The 17,856-nt window shown below is 37.2% G+C and overlaps 1 protein-coding gene across 24 annotated transcripts in view; it reads right to left on the bottom strand.

Annotated features, from left to right (window-relative positions):
* Positions 1–17,856, bottom strand: part of LOC103316326 (serine/threonine-protein kinase PAK 3) — a 271,885-nt gene that overhangs the window by 206,266 nt on the left and 47,763 nt on the right. The gene's annotated exons all lie outside the window — the stretch shown is intronic.

The following is a 17,856-nucleotide window of genomic DNA, read 5'->3' as shown; positions in this document are numbered from 1 at the left end:
ATCTTGATAAGCGAACGCAAATGGCTTTCAAACGCTTAAATACTATTTCGAGAGAGGAATCACGAGATTCCTTCCAAAGATTGTGAACTCTCTTTTTACTGCAGATCGCAGAGATGAATTCATCGTCATACTAGCTAGGATATGTATCGCAACGCCGTCCAGTGAAGGAAACCTGACTCTCAATAATATTATTTACACTTTTATAAAAACTATCTACAACAGAATCTTTACAGACATTTAACGATCGACGAGGCGAGGAGATTTGCAAGAGATGAGCTGCATCATGAGAGTCCAGAGAGATGATGGGGTCCTGAAGATCCAATGATGATACTAAGACATCCGGGGGAAACAGAAGGTCTAGCGAATAGCCCTTAGTCTCCAGCGAAGACGGGCATTGAGTGAGGCTGAGTGAAAATAATGTAGAGCAGATGTACTCGGCTAAGAGTCTTAGGTCCGGCTCGAGATGGACCGTGGTCATAAACACCAGCGGGTCAGGTTAGAAAGATTATAGTCGCCTACAATAATAAAACGGTGGTCTATAAATTTATTGGCCAGGTTTTCAACACAGGCAGCGTGCTCCTTAAAAAGAGAACTGTAAGACCTCGGTTAAAAATTACAAGCACATAAGATGATCTTCATTGATTGTAGTGTGACGAATAGGCACTCTGTTGAAGACGCTATGTCCACCCTCTGGGCAATAATGGAGTTCCTGACTGCAATGAGCACCCCACCTCCACGCGAAACAGCAGATGCAGATAGATTACGGTCACATTTGAATATGCTGTAGTCCCTTATGCCCAATTCGCTGGATGAAAAATCTGGCTGAAGCCATGTTTCAGTCAGAACAACATCAGGAAGAAAGGACAGCTGAGTAAAATTAGATCTAAAAAAAGACACCTTGATATGGCTGCTGACAGAGTGAACATTTTGGCAGTATAAGAGGATCTTCTCTCCCTCTGCAGACGATCGACAAGCTACTTTTTTGAGTTATTAGAATTGTGGTTGTGGCCCCCAGAGCTTTTCCTGGTGTCAACCAAGGTAGGCGTACCATGAATAAACCTGACGGTCTTCTGTCAGTCCAGATTATCACTGTTATGTGCGTTCGCCTCAGCCTTAAGTCTCTTGAACAGCTCCCTTTGACCGTGTTCCATCAGCAGCCACCTCTACGCCACCACTCATAAGCTTACGGTTATTCATAACCCTCTGAGCATCAAACTGGGACCCAAACTTGGCCGGAACAGGAGGTACAGTGCTACGGGCTAATGGTTTGGCGAATCTTCTGACTGTCAAGGTATTCAAGTTAAAGTTAGAGATCCTGGCCAAGCACTGACGCACCTTGTCCTGGTCCGGGGAGTCATCCACAAGCACGTTGAAGATCATGACATTACAGGAGCAACTCATGCGGTCCTGAAGCTCGCTTGCCAGGTCAACAGTGAATTGGGGTGATAAAGAAGAGAATCTATTGTTGGTGTTTTGACACAATGTAGAAGGCCAAGAAGGACAAGCAGGTAATCTCCAGATGAATTTCACTGATGCTGGAGTAATTCTTGCTAATTCGGGAGCTGAAATCAGTAAGCTTGGAGACGAATGCAGACAAAGACGACTTAATGTCTGCACAATTATTCTGAAGTGCCTTTTTAAACTCTTCCAGAAGGCTCATGTCTGGATATCTCCAGTAGGAGCGCTCGACAACTCTTCAACATGGCTGACAGTCTCAAGAGAGACAACACTGGCAACAGGTGGAGCAAATAGTAGCAGATTAGCTTCTCTTGAGCAGGATCATAAGTGTTGTACTTAACCACGACTGCATAATCATGGTGAAAAAGACGATCACAGGTGATACAGTTCCAGTTAGGGGTGCCAAAACAACGCCAATAAGCGAGCAGCCCACAATGCTTGCACAGACACTAAGCGCAACTGTGTGGCAGCATAGGCGTCGTGAATGATGAAAAGATGGCGACCACTTTGGCTCGGCTTACAGGTTAGGCCGTAAACCGCAGATGAGACCGCAGAACCTCTCACTGATGCACACTCTATATCACTGAGAAGAACAGGCAAAAACGAGGATGCACTGCGATGACGTGGCAGGCAATGGACTGCTTCACGGTATTGGAAACGGGGTCCAGCTCCCGAATATAGCTCGTAACGGCACTGCACCACGAGGTCCGGGGAGACGATCAGATCGAGATACACCGCAATCACTCCCGGAGCACCTGAAATAAATACACCAGGACACTTGGGCCAAAAAGCACTCGTTGTAGGTCAACTTTTATTTGAAGCCGAGGAGAATGTCCAGAAAAAAAGACAGAAATAGCGGAGCTGGCTTCCAGCACGAACAGCCAAGTTAAGAGCCAATTTAAGTATAAAAAAATTGTGTTATTTTATATAAAATCATATGTTATATCGTTACATAAAGATCAATTACTTTCATTATCATTTTATATAAAACTTTTCTAAATTATTAAATAAGTCAGTATTTAAAACATTTTTTGATATTGTGTACGTAAAATGGACTTTTTTGCAACACCTTGAGTAAAAATGCCACATTATCTCCCGGCGCCGGAAATCGAATGTGGTACTTTTACTAAAGGTGTTGCAAAAAATAGCATATCACCCTCGGAAGGTAGAATGGTTAACCCATAGGAATTAACTCTGCTATGGACTCACCAGTACTTTGCCTCCCTCGTGGCATAATATACTATTACGCACGCTCCGCGTGCGTTCAAGCACATTTTCCGCCCCCTGTATCAAAAAATAACGTTCAATACACATGCGAAAAGTTTGTCGGCCGAGCCAAGCGAATTTGCGCACATGTATTAAGATATACTATTTTAAAAATCCTTATTGAAAAATCTCAAGTGAGATCATCGGTCAAAATTTTATCTGTGAGTTTGCGTATGGATTTTTAAAATTTATGTATATATAAAATTAAGTTGGCAATAATCAAAAGACACTTTATTGATTGTGGAATTACTATGATTATCTCACCTGAAATTTCAATATTTTAAAAACAAAAAATTGCTCGAAATGCTTTAATGCATCTATTTTGGAATACGATTATACTATTTAAAAAATAATTTTTAATTTTAGCAAACTTTAAGAGTATTTTAGAATTAAACTTAATAGAGCAATATACCTAAAAGTAGAGATCTCATTTTATATTCAACAATAGGGACAACTATGGATAATTGATAAGAATATTAAAATATTACAAATTTACATCAGCTTGGGGTGGGCAGTCGCACGGCTCACGAAAATATAAACAACTATACATTTTTGCAGCATCCCTTTCATCAGGACTAAATCTGCAGATTACATCTTCTGATATGCATGAATACATACAGCATTCGTCATTTCATGTTCACAAACACATAGAATTGTAAAAAAAAATCATAACTGCTCTGTTAAGTGACGAAGTTTCTGGATGAACAGAAACATTAAATTAAATGAAACAAAGACAGCAGGAAAATCCAGAAACTTCGACGCTTAACGAGCGTAAGAAGTAACCCTAAACCAAAACAAACTTCTCCTCCCTCGGCTGAAAGCGCGCGTGTATAGTCGACGCTGCAGTTTAGCCGTTGACCGCACTTAGGCCCATAAGGCCTAATGAGTAAGAAAGAGAGCGCGGCTAAACTGAAGTGCGAAGGAGAAGTAAAGACCCTGCGTGGGAGAAAGCTATGACGCTTTCTTCAAGCTTCGCCTCCCCCGATTTTTCATTCCTATGTGTGCGATCCAAGAGTAAGGATGCTATTCAAGAGTTCGATTTTATAGTTATATTTCTGAGTCTTTAAGTTGGAGTTTAGTCTTAATTGTGTTTCCGTCTTGATCATCATTTACCGAAATTGTGTTTTATTCCATTTGAAAATTATTTGAAGTCTCCAGAAACAAATAAAGGAATTTTTGAAATAATTGAGTCTAAGAGATTATTTGATTTGAGAGTTTTGATCATCAACCTTTGAGTCATCCCCGTCAACAAACACAAGTAAGTCGTTCTCGTTAATAATTTAATTTTCCTTGGTGTTTTATTATCACGCATACAGCTCCGCCGCGACAACCAGTGCGAAGTACTGGTCTCCCCTGAGTGCATATCGGGTGGCACGCATAGAACTATTAAAATAATTTTTCAGAGTGGATTCTATTTAATGAATTGTCGAGTTTTCTTGGGAAAAAGAGGAATAAGAAAAATACAACACACGCTAGGCGGGTCACTATCACAACAATTCGGTAGAAAATTAAATTTTTAAATAAATTTAAAATTCATATTTTCGTCGCAATAATCAATACAATATTAATTCCTATTTTCACATCAATTTTCTTTACCAAATTAAAGCACAGGCAGTTTGACGTATCCTGCCGGACATTGCGTAGTGCCAAAATTACTCCTTTTATACACAGAGACACATTTACATTGTAGACACCCCAGGCATACACACAAAAGTTCAAATTCATTGCTTTACTTAATACACAATATACAATTATTTAATGCATACACATCAAAATCATTTCACTCGAGACACTAACATTTGATTAAATTTTGAGTAATCACGCACAACTGATTTAATATTTCAAATACAAAATTCAAAATCACATTTCACATTTTCTTTATAGAATTTTTTTTTGTCACTTTAACACTGCAATAAATCACAGTCATTACACTGCATAAGTTTCTTTTGCACGAATACACTTGGTTGATAAGCACAGGGGTGGGCCTGTTAGGACTTTGCTCGTGCTCCAAAAATACCCAAAACACTCAAAATCTGGTCGACAAGTAGCACTAGTGTGCACTGATAAGTGATCGCCAGAAGTCGAGCCAGGGCCTGGACGAGGCTGCTGCATAGAGTGTAGAACTCCGGGTTACACAAAGGAGAAACTGGGCTTCTGCATTCAAAATAGCCAAATTTGGTGATGAGACGCCAACTGGATCCCTATAAATATTGATAAGCATTCGGTTTACGTGCATTTATCTCCCACATTATAAATAAAGTTACATTTGCCAACAAATCTAAAGTACGCCCAAATTTACATATACAGGAGCACATTGTGCGTGCACTACAAGCATAAGTTTGTGCAAAAGCACAAAGAATTAATAAACAGATCATAGGAAATATTATTAAAACGAGGTGTGACTATTTTCAATTGAAAAAGTTAAAATCATTCAATCAAAGGTGGATGCGAGCATGAGAGTCAGTTCTGTGATTTAATTTAAGCAAAGTATTTCCGGTCAAATTCACAAAAATTGATTATTTCAAACAAATTGAAGCAGAAGCTAGGGGTTTAGACTTAAATGCACCTTTCTCATTGGAAAACTAGTAATGAATAACCGTAATTATTAACCAAAAGCGACAATTGATCTCGAGGCGCGACAATTTCCCATAGAATTAGTACACAAAAAAATTGATCACTAACTGTATTTTGTGAAAAGCATAAAGAGCAAATTAGCAAGTGTATAAACAACAAAGCATATATGATTTTAAATAACTATTACAAATTTATTAAAATTTAAAGTGTAGAAGCACAGGTTTAGCAAAGTTAACGTGATTTTGACAATTATTTTTTTGCATTATTGAGAATAGCTTAAGGTCACTATTGTTAAACACGCAAATTGAGCGCCAAACTATAAATTATTGTTAAATCATAGAATAAACACACGGTTTAAAGCACACAAGAGACGGTTCGACTCACAGTTTTGGTTCGTTTTCTTTGAATAAAAGTGAACAATTAACAAGCCGGAATGCGCAATCTATTGAAAGCACTATATAAGTTATAAATAATTAAACAGTGAGAGAAAGTGGCAGAGTAGCTGGTTGCACAAACATACCCGTGACGTCACATAAAGTCAGCATTGTCCTCCTTGATCTTGAAACTGTTTAAGAAAAGTAAAACCACTGCTGACTGCATGGAAAGCTAAAAAAGACAAACAATTTTACACAAAGCAACAGTTCTTGAGTTGGTCGAGTGACTGCATTATAAAATTATAAAAGTAAACTTATCTGATGCTGTGAGTAACTTGCGACTACAGCATTGGGGACTATTCTGGACCACGAGTTTTCACCTTTTCAGGAACGCGGCAATAGCACACTCACACCTTCGTTGAAATAGTACGAAATAGCACGTACGGTTTATAAATTGCAAAACTTTGTCAACAAGTTATCGCGAAATACACGCACACGACACGACGCGAGGCAGACAGCTGACGCAAGCAAACTTGACTAGGGAGTTTAACTGTAGTGTGAAGGCAGGCGCGAAGTAACTAGGCTCGAGAGCGAGCGGATCGCCATCTTGAGAGCGGTCGAGCGCGCGCGCGGAATTTGAATTTGAAACTGTACATTGAAGCACTTCGGGAGTATACACGGACGATGAATAATTAAATAAATTGTCAAAATTATTAATATTTAAATTTAAGAATTATTAACACTATAAAAACACGTTTATCCGAATTTTGTTTTTTTGACAATACGCAAAATTTTAAAACAGATTGAAACTATAATTCGTTGACAAAGTTATAAATACAATTGATCGTCTGCGCGAATACAAAAATTAACTTTGCATCTCCTATTAATTATTAGCAAATTAATTTCGAGTTTTTTTCTCTCTCCACAAGATTAATAAATGTTTATTTTTCGTTGTTTAACAAGTCAACCAAAGCATTTTAAAATTTTTTTTTTTTTATATTTGCTTAGCCTAACTTTCTATATTTTCCCTTTTGTTTCAAAAAAAAAAAGGAAAGAAAAGGTTCACAATTTGATGACTCTTGCTGGACAGACCAACTAATTTAGGCACGTATATGCTAAACTGATCAATCATTGTTCTTATCATTAATCATTGTAATTATTACCCACAATTTTGAATGCAATTAGGGAAGTCCCTACATTTTTTTTTGGGTTTGCCGTAAAGTTTTCATAATTTAATTTAGTTAATCCACGCGATACCCATATTATGATTTTTCTCCCATAATCGTTGTTTGCGACAAGAGATATACAAGCAGAGCATGGAAATGAAGCAATAAATAAGAATAATAAAGAAGATTCAAGAACATTTTGTATCAAGAGTATGATAGATTATCAAACATTTTTAAGAATATTTAGAAGAATAGACAATTTATTTAAATTATATAAGACAAGTGATATATTCAACATGCCTGACGAAAACGGTGCGGGTGATCAAACGGCTGCTGCTACACTACAATGGCTAATAGTTTTGCGCTTATGAATTGCATAAGTGGCATACCAAATTTCGATGGAAGGCACACCAAGCTAGGAGACTACATTCAAGATTTAAAGAATGCGAAAGAATTAGTCACTAACGACATCAGACCACAGTTTATGCGGAACGTGTTGCAAAGAATAACCGGACCAGCAAAGAAGAGTCTCAATAACAAGACTATAACAACATTAGAAGAATTAATCAAACATTTAAAACAAAGATTTGGTCCAGGGAGGGACTTCAGCTATTATAACACGTATACAAACGCTGAGAATGAGACAAGGTGACACAGTAGGAGATTTTCCAGACCTGCCAAGAATGCTCTAAAAGAGGAGAAAGGAGAAGAAAACATTGATAAAATGATGGAACCATTGGAAATGTTAGCGGTTGACATATACATAAAAGGATTGCCGGCAAATTTATTCGAACGAATTGACATAATTAGACCTAAAAACCTACAAGAAGCATACGAAGAAGCTGTACGATTAGAATCAAGAATGGAGGCGAGAATCATACCAGATTCAAGGCCACGAATAATAATAATAATGGACAAAATTCTTATAATAATGGATATGGAAATGAAGGTGGATATAATAATAGAGGACATGAGGGGTTTAGAAGCCATAATAGATACGACGAACGAAATCAGAGAGAACAAAACTACGTTGGTTATGTAAATGAGCAAGAAGACTACGTGGGATACGTGAATCAACCCGAACAAAGAGAACGTTCAAATAACTATGGAAGAAATAATTATTATCAAAACAACTACAATCGTAACAGTTATCAAAGAGGCAATAATAACTACAATAATTATGGCAGAGGAGGATATCAGCGGGGATATAACAACAGTAATCGACAAGGAGGAAGCAACTGTCTCTCATGGAATAGAAACAATGGTCATGGAAATCAAAGGCAAATTTTCAATCACAAGAATGGACGTCGCGAAGATTATCAGCCCAGTGGTCCAGATAGACGAGAGAACTATAATAATTATCCAAATAATTGGAGAGGCGGCAACGGAAGAAACTACCAACAAAATGAAAACGAAAGAGAGAATTTAAACGCTCAAGGGGCTCGTCGTGGAGAAAGAATGACGAGCCAGGAACGAAACCAGAACCAGAGACAACAGCAGGATCCAGATCAACACAAATACCAACAACAGATGCAGAACTACAATCAAGGAAAGCAGAATCCAAATCAGAACAACCAGAACAACTACGGGGTACAGAGAACACCGGTAATGACGATCCTGACAAAACAGCCCGAGTTTCAAGAATGTGCTCAGCCAACTGCACGGGACCTAAAGAGTTGAATTGGGAAAATGATGAACCAACAGCAGTGAAAATAAGAGTGCCAGAAGGGACCATCAAACCATGGATGACATTCATGATAGACAATGGAGCAACGGTGAATTTAGTTAAATTAGGCTTCATAGACGACAATATGCCAATCAATATGCAAGATGTACGATGGCTTGGAGGGATTACTGCAGATACGGTACCAACTCTAGGATCTGTTTATCTACTCATCAAGAATAGTCCAGTGAAATTTTACATAGTTAGAGACGACTTTCCAACACCACATGATGGATTATTAGGAAGAAACTACTTAAAGAAGGAAGAAGCTGTTATCTCTTACCACAACAACGCTCTGATGGTGAGCGGAGACGTAATGCATCCAATGCCATTTTTGGGACGAGAAAAGGACAGAGAGCAAAGAAAAAGAGCACACAACCCTTACAAATCGAGTAACATACTACAAGTTGAGGAGAGAAATAATGACAAGGAATCATGCAATATGAAGGCGTCAGAAAATGCAGATGTACCCATGAAAACAAGACATATTATAAAAGCCAGAACGAGACAAGTTGTCAGAATCAATTTGATCAAAACTGAATTAAATGAACGATATATCCCAAAATATGTAGGAAACAAAGACGTATTTCGGGGAGGAGTAGTGATCAATGACAATAATACCTGCAAAATGCTAGCAATAAATACAAGTGAGTACGATGTTACCATAGAAGTTGATGCCAAAGAACTCATACCGTTCGAGACTGAACCAGAATTCTTAGAAGAGACAGATAGTGATTTTAATGGCGAAATTATAGTCGATAAAATCAAACGATTAGAAAGAGTGAAAGAAGCTATTAGAAGAAACCACCTAAATAAAGAAGAATTAAAGATTGTAGATCGCATCATAGAGGATTATCTAGACAGATTCCTATTGCCTGGAGACAAGCTAGCATGTACAGACATGATTCTGCATCACATACATTTAGAGGACGATATACTAATAAATACGAAACAATACAGGCATCCATCGAAACACAAACAAGTGGTTAGAGAAAGTGTAGAAAAGAAGTTACGAGACCGAATTATCAGAGTGTCAAACTCACCATGCAATTCACCAATATGGATAGTACCGAAGAAGCCTGACAGTCACGGAAATCCGAGATGGAGAATGGTAATCGACTTCCGAGAGCTCAACAAAAAGCCAATCAGAGATGCTTACCCTCTACCCAACATCGCTGACATAATGGATCAATTGGGAGGAGCCACATACTTTTCCATTTTTGACCTTGCAAGTGGTTTCCAACAAATACCAATGGCCCCAGAAGATTGTTACAAGACGGCCTTCACCACAATAAACCGACATTATGAATATACCAGAATGCCGGAAGGATTGAAAAATGCAACGGCTACATTCCAACGACTAATGGAGAAGGTACTCAGAGGTTTGCAGAACTCATAAATGCTACTTTACTTAGACGATATAATAGTGTATAGTAAAGATCTTCAAAAACATATACAAAGAATTAGAAACTTGATGGAGAGACTCAGATATGCGAAACTAGTATTACAACCAGATAAAATAGAGTTCTTTAGAAGAGAAGTCGGATTCCTAGGATACATTATAAGCGCTAAGGACATAGAGCCAAACCCAGAAAAGGTAGTAGCCATAGCAAAACTTGCCACACCTAAAAAGGCGAAAAATGTGAGAGAAGTACTCTGCCAATCAAAGTGCCGCAGAACATCAAAAACAAAACAATAGGGCAAGCTTTTATAAAAACCGTCCTATGAATACATAGCTATCAGTTACGACCATACAAGATATATTAAATTCAATGAAGAACAGAGACAAACATGCATCACGACACACTATGCAGATATATGCCCGATCCTAGGAGCACTCAGGAACGTGCCCGAATCCAGAGACTGTGAGATAACATTACTCCTAAATCCCAGCCAGAAAGCAATCAACCACTGCGATATACGCTACAGGATGAACATACAGACCCAATAGACGTATTTAGAATATGATAAATCGAAACCAAAATAACAATAAAAGAGGCAGGAATTGTGCACGTAGCTCCCACATGCATAGCAACAACTACAGAAGCCGCAATAATTGGAGAAATAACCAGAAACACAGAATACACTTATTTATACAAACCAGATATAAACCTCAAAATAACAGACATATACCCGTCTCCAAATAAAGAAGACAACGACATAGAATTTCATAGTTTAGAAACAACAAATATATTAACACCCAATACAGCTAATAATGACGGAAAATCGTTACACGAAATAATGAGTCAGTTAGAAGAGATAAGCGAACACAAAAGACAGAATTATAAAAATGACACAACACTATACGGAAGTGTGACTATTCAGTTAACAATCATAGCAATAATAGTAGTAATAATCATAAAAATCAAACGCCTCGGAAAATGTCAATGTCTCAACAAAAAACACGCCCACCCACCACCCAAAAGAAATGACAAGAGACGAAAACTCATCTCAAATGATGAAGAATTCGAACTCGAAAACATCTCAGTTAGTCGCGAAAGTCCTAATTCCCACACTTAGACCGCGAAACCCTTGAAAGTAAAACCTCAAAAAGCATAAAGGAAATGTTACTATTACCGAAACAAGAAGCAGAATGCTCATAATGCACCATATTTTAACCAAAATTTAAGCATGAATTTTTACAGGAAGCTTGTACATAGCCAAACAGCGTATAGTCAAATATTATTAATGACGATAACATAATCTAATTACAGAATAAAATAAAAAGAAAGAAACAGAATGGAGTCGAGACCAAGATCCACCATATCAATGTTCTGTGTTGTAGACATTCCACTATCGAACATAGTAAAAGAATTCGAGAAAATAGGAGAACCTCAAAACGCTTACGTAGAAAAACACAGATACGAAGGAGAGACCAAGAAGATCACAATATCATGTAGCTCGGAAACAGAAACACAGAGAGTATACGAACTCAGATCATTATAAGCAAAACAGAACCAATTGAAGAGAAACAACAGAAGAGTAGCACCGTACCAGGGCCCCACAACGACCTCAAACCCCAAAGTACCAATAGGAGAATTGATCGACCTTACTCCGAATGAAGAGCCAACAATTAGATCTGAAATTCACGTAGTGAACCAACAAGCACAAACGCAAGTAATCAGAAACAGATTGTTTTGCCTACTCCCTTGGGACGGAAATCATAAAGAAAAGGACGAGATGTTCTTTAGACAATTTGCGCAATTTGGAACCCTAGCTTACTACGAGACGGTCAGAGATATGAAAAGACGCCAAGCGTATGGATATGTGCAGTACTTCACAGAAGAAGAGGCCAGAATTGCAAAAGAAGAAAGTGATCCGATATACAAGGCGACCTTTGCAGAGCCAAGAAGACTCCCACGCATTGCACAAGGAAACACCACCACAAAGTTCCACGAAAAATGCAAGAGAATGATAGAAGCAGAAATATACAGCTTGCATGACGTAACTTGCAAAAAACAAGCAAAATGGTCTCAAAAACAAACCGATGAAGTCCCTCTAGACAAACTACAACCTTTATAAGAAACCATATTGGAGCTGAAAGAAAAAATAGCCAGGCTGGAGAGCCAAAAATAAAACAGAGAAGAAAATCCTGTTACCAGCAACTCAGTACAAAATGCCAGAGTAAATGCCCAGAATCAACATAAATCCGAAACACCCGAGACCCTCAAAGTAACACATGATGACCTAAATGACAATGACATGATTATAGATTAGAAAAGTAAGCAATGAGACAGGACCAATTGACATGTGTGAATAAGAGAATTAATGATTGATCATAATATTATCCATGAATACCCCACTCAATGAAAATGTTTAAAAATTTTTTCCTCTTCTACGAATTTGCATATCTTCTTTTGCAGACATGGACCAAATCTTCAAGACGATAATCGAGTCAGTCGAGTTTGATGAGAACTCAAGACACGTCACCATCCATTTTGGCCCACCAGGGAAACTACCTGTTGTTATGACATTACTGAATAAATACGAATCGAACAATACTAAGAGTTTCAGAAATACCAATCAAGGGACTGACGATGCCACAGCCATATTAACAATAACGTACAGGACAAGTACAGGTACGATACAACTACTACGCGATTACGAACTGAACAGACAGACAGACCAAGAAACAAACACTGTAGAAAATTACGAACCAACAAACAACCTAGAGACAGGCAACAACACTGACACTTCAAAAATTCTACTGACTCCAACGCCACTGACAGCACTGACAGTTCTGAGAACTCTGATGACACCGACTCTACGGACATCCAAACAATAACGACACTAATAATGATGACAGAATTGCTACAAACGAGAACACTGACAGCAATGAGAGTAACGACGTCCAAAGACCTGCCAACAATGACGATAATGTTAACAATAATGAAAATTTTAACATCAATGATCACGGCCCACAACAGAATGCCAATGACAATATCGAAACTTACACTATTAATCAACCAAACATAGCACTACGCCATACATACAGCCCGCAAGACAATGTACTCACGGGGCACTGCAACACCGAACACCACGCAACGAAAGAAAAGGACATCAAAGCCATAATAATTAGATACCAAATGAAAGATCATGCGTTTAAAGTAATCAACAAATACAAAGAACACATACAACAGACGAACGATGACGTACAAAGACCAACGACAGAACAACAAACCAATCAGGAGAAAACAATAGAATACGTACAAACACCAGATACTGAGATGTGTACGAGTACCCGGACATACGACAAGACAAAATTTAACAGTGACATTCCAACAATTCGGAAGCATCATAGACGTAAGACACTTGGAGCCTAAAGACGGACAAAATAGACGATACACTGCATCCAGTTTGAAAACCAGGACAGCGCAGACAAGGCTGTAGAAAAGACACAAATGACGTACTCGACAAGACTAGTTTACAACAAAGTATACACATCAACACGATCCACTGCACAGCAAAAGACAGAAAAAGAACAAAACACAACACAACAGAAACTAAAATCAACAAGCTGAACCGTTGATCCCGGCAACAACACAAAATTATACATACTAGCACCACCAGACACCACGCAACATCAATTAGAAACAGATTTTACAGTGTTTGGAGAGACAGTGAGCATTGAACTGACGGGCGGTACGACAAAAGGAAAAGTAGGGTACATAACATATACAAACAAAGTTGACGCAATAGACGCCAAATTAAACGGACCATAGAAATACATAGTAAAGTGGAAATGGATGCCAAGAACAGACGAAACAATGATTCATTTCCTATGCGGAGACCAAATACCGAAACAAAGCTTCAAGTGGTTTATATATAGAAACAAAAAAAAATCCAAGTTACCATCATGGTTTTGCGTCAAAATAAAATATATTTTCATATTATCTTTCAAAAAAAAAAATGTAGAACCAAATACCTTTTTTTTCTTAAAATAGACCCTTACCCAAAAAAATATAATATACAATAATATCAATATTAGAGAATAAGCAATAACCAAATGAATTATTTATTAAGTCATACTAACAAAATGAAATATAAAATTAGTAAATAAGTGATTAACATATAACAAGAAGCAATCCACATAAAAATATTAGTAGCAGGTTATAACAGAAATAAAGCTATACGTATTACTAACAACAACACATAAGTTAGATTCAAAAATAAGTTTAGATTGTACGAGTCCATCCTTGACAGTTTGTGTGACCGCGGAGCAGAGCCATAACCAAGCTTACAAGGTAAGAGAAAGAAAAACAAAGAAACAATCCACCCAAACCCATATCATCATCCTGAAACTAGCTAAAGGTTGACAAGCCTAATATAAAAAAAAGAGAAAGAAATCTTGCCGATTGCTTACCAATAGCTTCCAAAATATTTTTTTTTGAGAAAAGCCGACCTAACCCATGCATAAACATGAATGTTCTGAACATTCAAAGAAAAAGCAACGTCATTGCTTCATCGAATGAACATCGCAGAGGTTGTTCAAGCGATCCAATTGTGGTCCAAGAATAAACGACGCATGACCATACAAATAATTCAATGCGTAGGCACAATTCAATATCTGCAGGTTAGAGCAGATACAAAAATTAAAAAGCTTGGTCCTACCCTAAATCCACAATTTTCCAAATAGCACCTTACACCATTAAAGATAAGAGAAAAATGTCTAAATTTGACTCGCCAGCGTGTCACCCTTGTCAGACCACTCACCCTTAGGTATAATCGTTTGTCGGGGGCGATAAACGTTTGAAGGGGGGCAGGATGTTAAGTGACGAAGTTTCTGGATGAACATTCAGAAACATTAAATTAAATGAAACAAGAAGTAACCCTAAACCAAAACAAACTTCTCCTCCCTCGGCTGAAAGCGCGTGTGCACAGTCGACGCTGCAGTTTAGCCGTTGACCGCACTTAGGCCCATAAGGCCTAATGAGTAAGAAAGAGAGCGCGGCTAAACTGAAGTGCGAAGGAAAAGTAAAGACCCTGCGTGGGAGAAAGCTATGACGCTTTCTTCAAGCTTCGCCTCCCCCGATTTTTCATTCCTGTGTGTGCGATCCAAGAGTAAGGACGCTATTCAAGAGTTCGATTTTATAGTTATATTTCTGAGTCTTTAAGTTGGAGTTTAGTCTTAATTGTGTTTCCGTCTTGATCATCATTTACCGAAATTGTGTCTTATTCCATTTGAAAATTATTTGAAGTCTCCAGAAACAAATAAAGGAATTTTTGAAATAATTGAGTCTAAGAGATTATTTGATTTGAGAGTTTTGATCGTCAACCTTTGGGTCATCCCCGTCAACAAACACAAGTAAGTCGTTCTCGTTAATAATTTAATTTTCCTTGGTGTTTTATTATCACGCGAACAGCTCCGCCGCGACAATCAGTGCGAAATACTGATCTCCCCCGTATGGGAGAGTAAGCTATCATCCGCATAATCATACAACATTACTTTGTTAGTACGGTAAATTTATTACTACTCTAACACGCACAAAAAATTATTGGCAGACACTATTTTATCTGGACCAAATCTGCAGATAAAATCTCGTGATATGCATGAATACATAGAGCATTCGTCATTTTATATTTACAAATAAATATCTTTAAAAAAGATCATATCTGCACAAATAATTATTTGATGCATCCCTTTTACCTAGGCCAATCTTAGAATAATCTTTGTTAATCCATGTGTGTGTGTGTGTGTGTATTTGTTATAATATACGTTGAAAATATAAAAATCGATACATTAATTCCTTATATTTTTTTGAATTGTTCTCACAGCTTCCGAAGCATCTGGAGCAAATCTTGAAAATGGTTTACTGTAGAAATGTATATTTTCATCGTATGTACCAGTTTATACTATTCAATAGTTTTTATTCATGAAATACATTAAGTTTTGTGAAATAAATGCAAAATAAAATCCAGACGGAGGGACGGACATTTTTATGCACTTTTATTGCTAAAAACTAATTGAGATTTGACACAATTTGGAGTGTTTTTACGAAATCGACCAAATATAAAATTTTAGTATAGTGTAAAAGAAATCAAAGTATAATTGTATAAAGGAGTTGTTAGGAACTAAATTGCACAAAATTAAAGCGACGAAGGTGATTTGAGCCAACATCCCCGTAATCTCAATGCGCGTGCCTTACTACTGAGCTAACAACGCACTCATGTACACTTGGCGTTAAGGTATATTTGCGAAAAGATTTTGAAATGACGCAACCTGATTGATTAGTTTTTGTAAATCGAAAGCTCTGATTGGAGCAATTCAAAAAACTATGGGTAGTTTACCGTTCCCACATAACTAACAATAATTAACGAAAACAATTATTTTCAATTTTTAATATTTAAAAGAAATGAAAAAAAAAACGTTATTTTCATTAATCAGCTCAAAAAACTGATCAGTTTTTTGTTAGGATATACTTAATGAACCTGTAATGTTTCAGCGAAAAATATGAGGGCGTTCGAGAGTGATTGTAGTAACCATTTTTGGCCGATTATTAAATTGTTACTGTTTACGAAGAACTTAGAAAATAAATACTTTACTTCAATCAAACAGCTTAAAAATATTATCAATTCTTCGTTAGGTTATACTCAATGAACCTGTAAAGATAATAATGCGTTCGAGTTATTTTTTAAAGTAAAAACGTATTTTTTAACGCGCTTTGTTTTAGTAAATCAGTTCCAAAATTTAATCAGTTCTTTGTTAGGTTATACTTGATAAACCTGTAAAGTTTCAGCAAAAAATACAATTGTGTTCAGGAGTTATCGTGGTAACCATTTTTGGGCAAAATATGCCATTTTTAATATTTAAGAAGGAATTTAAAAAAAAAACACTTTATTTCAGTCTAACGGCTTCAAAATTTAATCAGTTCTTTGTTCCATTATACTTGATGAACATGTAAATTTCAGCAAAAAGTGCAATTGCATTCGGGAGGTCTATTAAAAAAATTATTTTTATCAATGTTTTAATAAAATCTTTTTTAAAAAAACACGCTTTATCTTAGTGAATCGGCTCCAAAATTTAATTAGTTCTTTATTAGATCATACTTGATGAGCCTGTAAACTGTCAGCGAAAAATATAATTGCGTTAGCGCACGCATATACATACATACGTACATACAGGAAGACAGACAAACATTTTTCAAAAACCACTTTTCCTGACTCAGGAATCGCGAAAACATCGAAATCTATCAAAATCTTTGATATCGAAATGTTCACCATTACAAAGCTTTCTCTCGAGGAAAGAAAAAGGACCGTTCATCCGCTCGTTGGAAAAAATAGGCAAGGGACGTAAAATCAAGGAACGCCACCACCATTGTTGGAAGCCGCGAGAAGGTGCAATGTTGCGTCTTACGGACAAATTTTGAATATTTGAGATGCCGTAATTGAGGCATTAAATAATGATTTTCTTAGTAGAGATTGGGAGTCTTTGAAGCCAATGGATAAAACAATAAATTCGTGGAATTTTTAGAGTCCTTTACTACTGGGTAGTTGTAACGGGGGTTCTGAAATGTAATGGTTTTCATTTTAGGGCAAAAACGATATGAGGTTATATTATTTATTCAAACCCCTGCCATGCCACGCGATCGACCAGACAGCTTGCGTCTGTCACTTTTTCAAAATTACTAAGAGTCCAATTTCTTTCTGCCAAGAGCTCCTGGTCTAAAAGGGAAGGTTGCAGTAAGCATTCAAGTAAAGTTGACATTTGTGCGGCATTAAATAAGCCAGTTAAAAATACAACGTGATATGTGTTATATGAACTCCAAAACAACATTATACAGTAAGATAAATTTAA

Source organism: Nasonia vitripennis (genome assembly GCF_009193385.2).
Source record: "Nasonia vitripennis strain AsymCx chromosome 4 unlocalized genomic scaffold, Nvit_psr_1.1 chr4_random0010, whole genome shotgun sequence".
NCBI lineage: Eukaryota > Metazoa > Arthropoda > Insecta > Hymenoptera > Pteromalidae > Nasonia > Nasonia vitripennis.
This window is presented reverse-complemented; position numbering and strand designations above follow the sequence as displayed.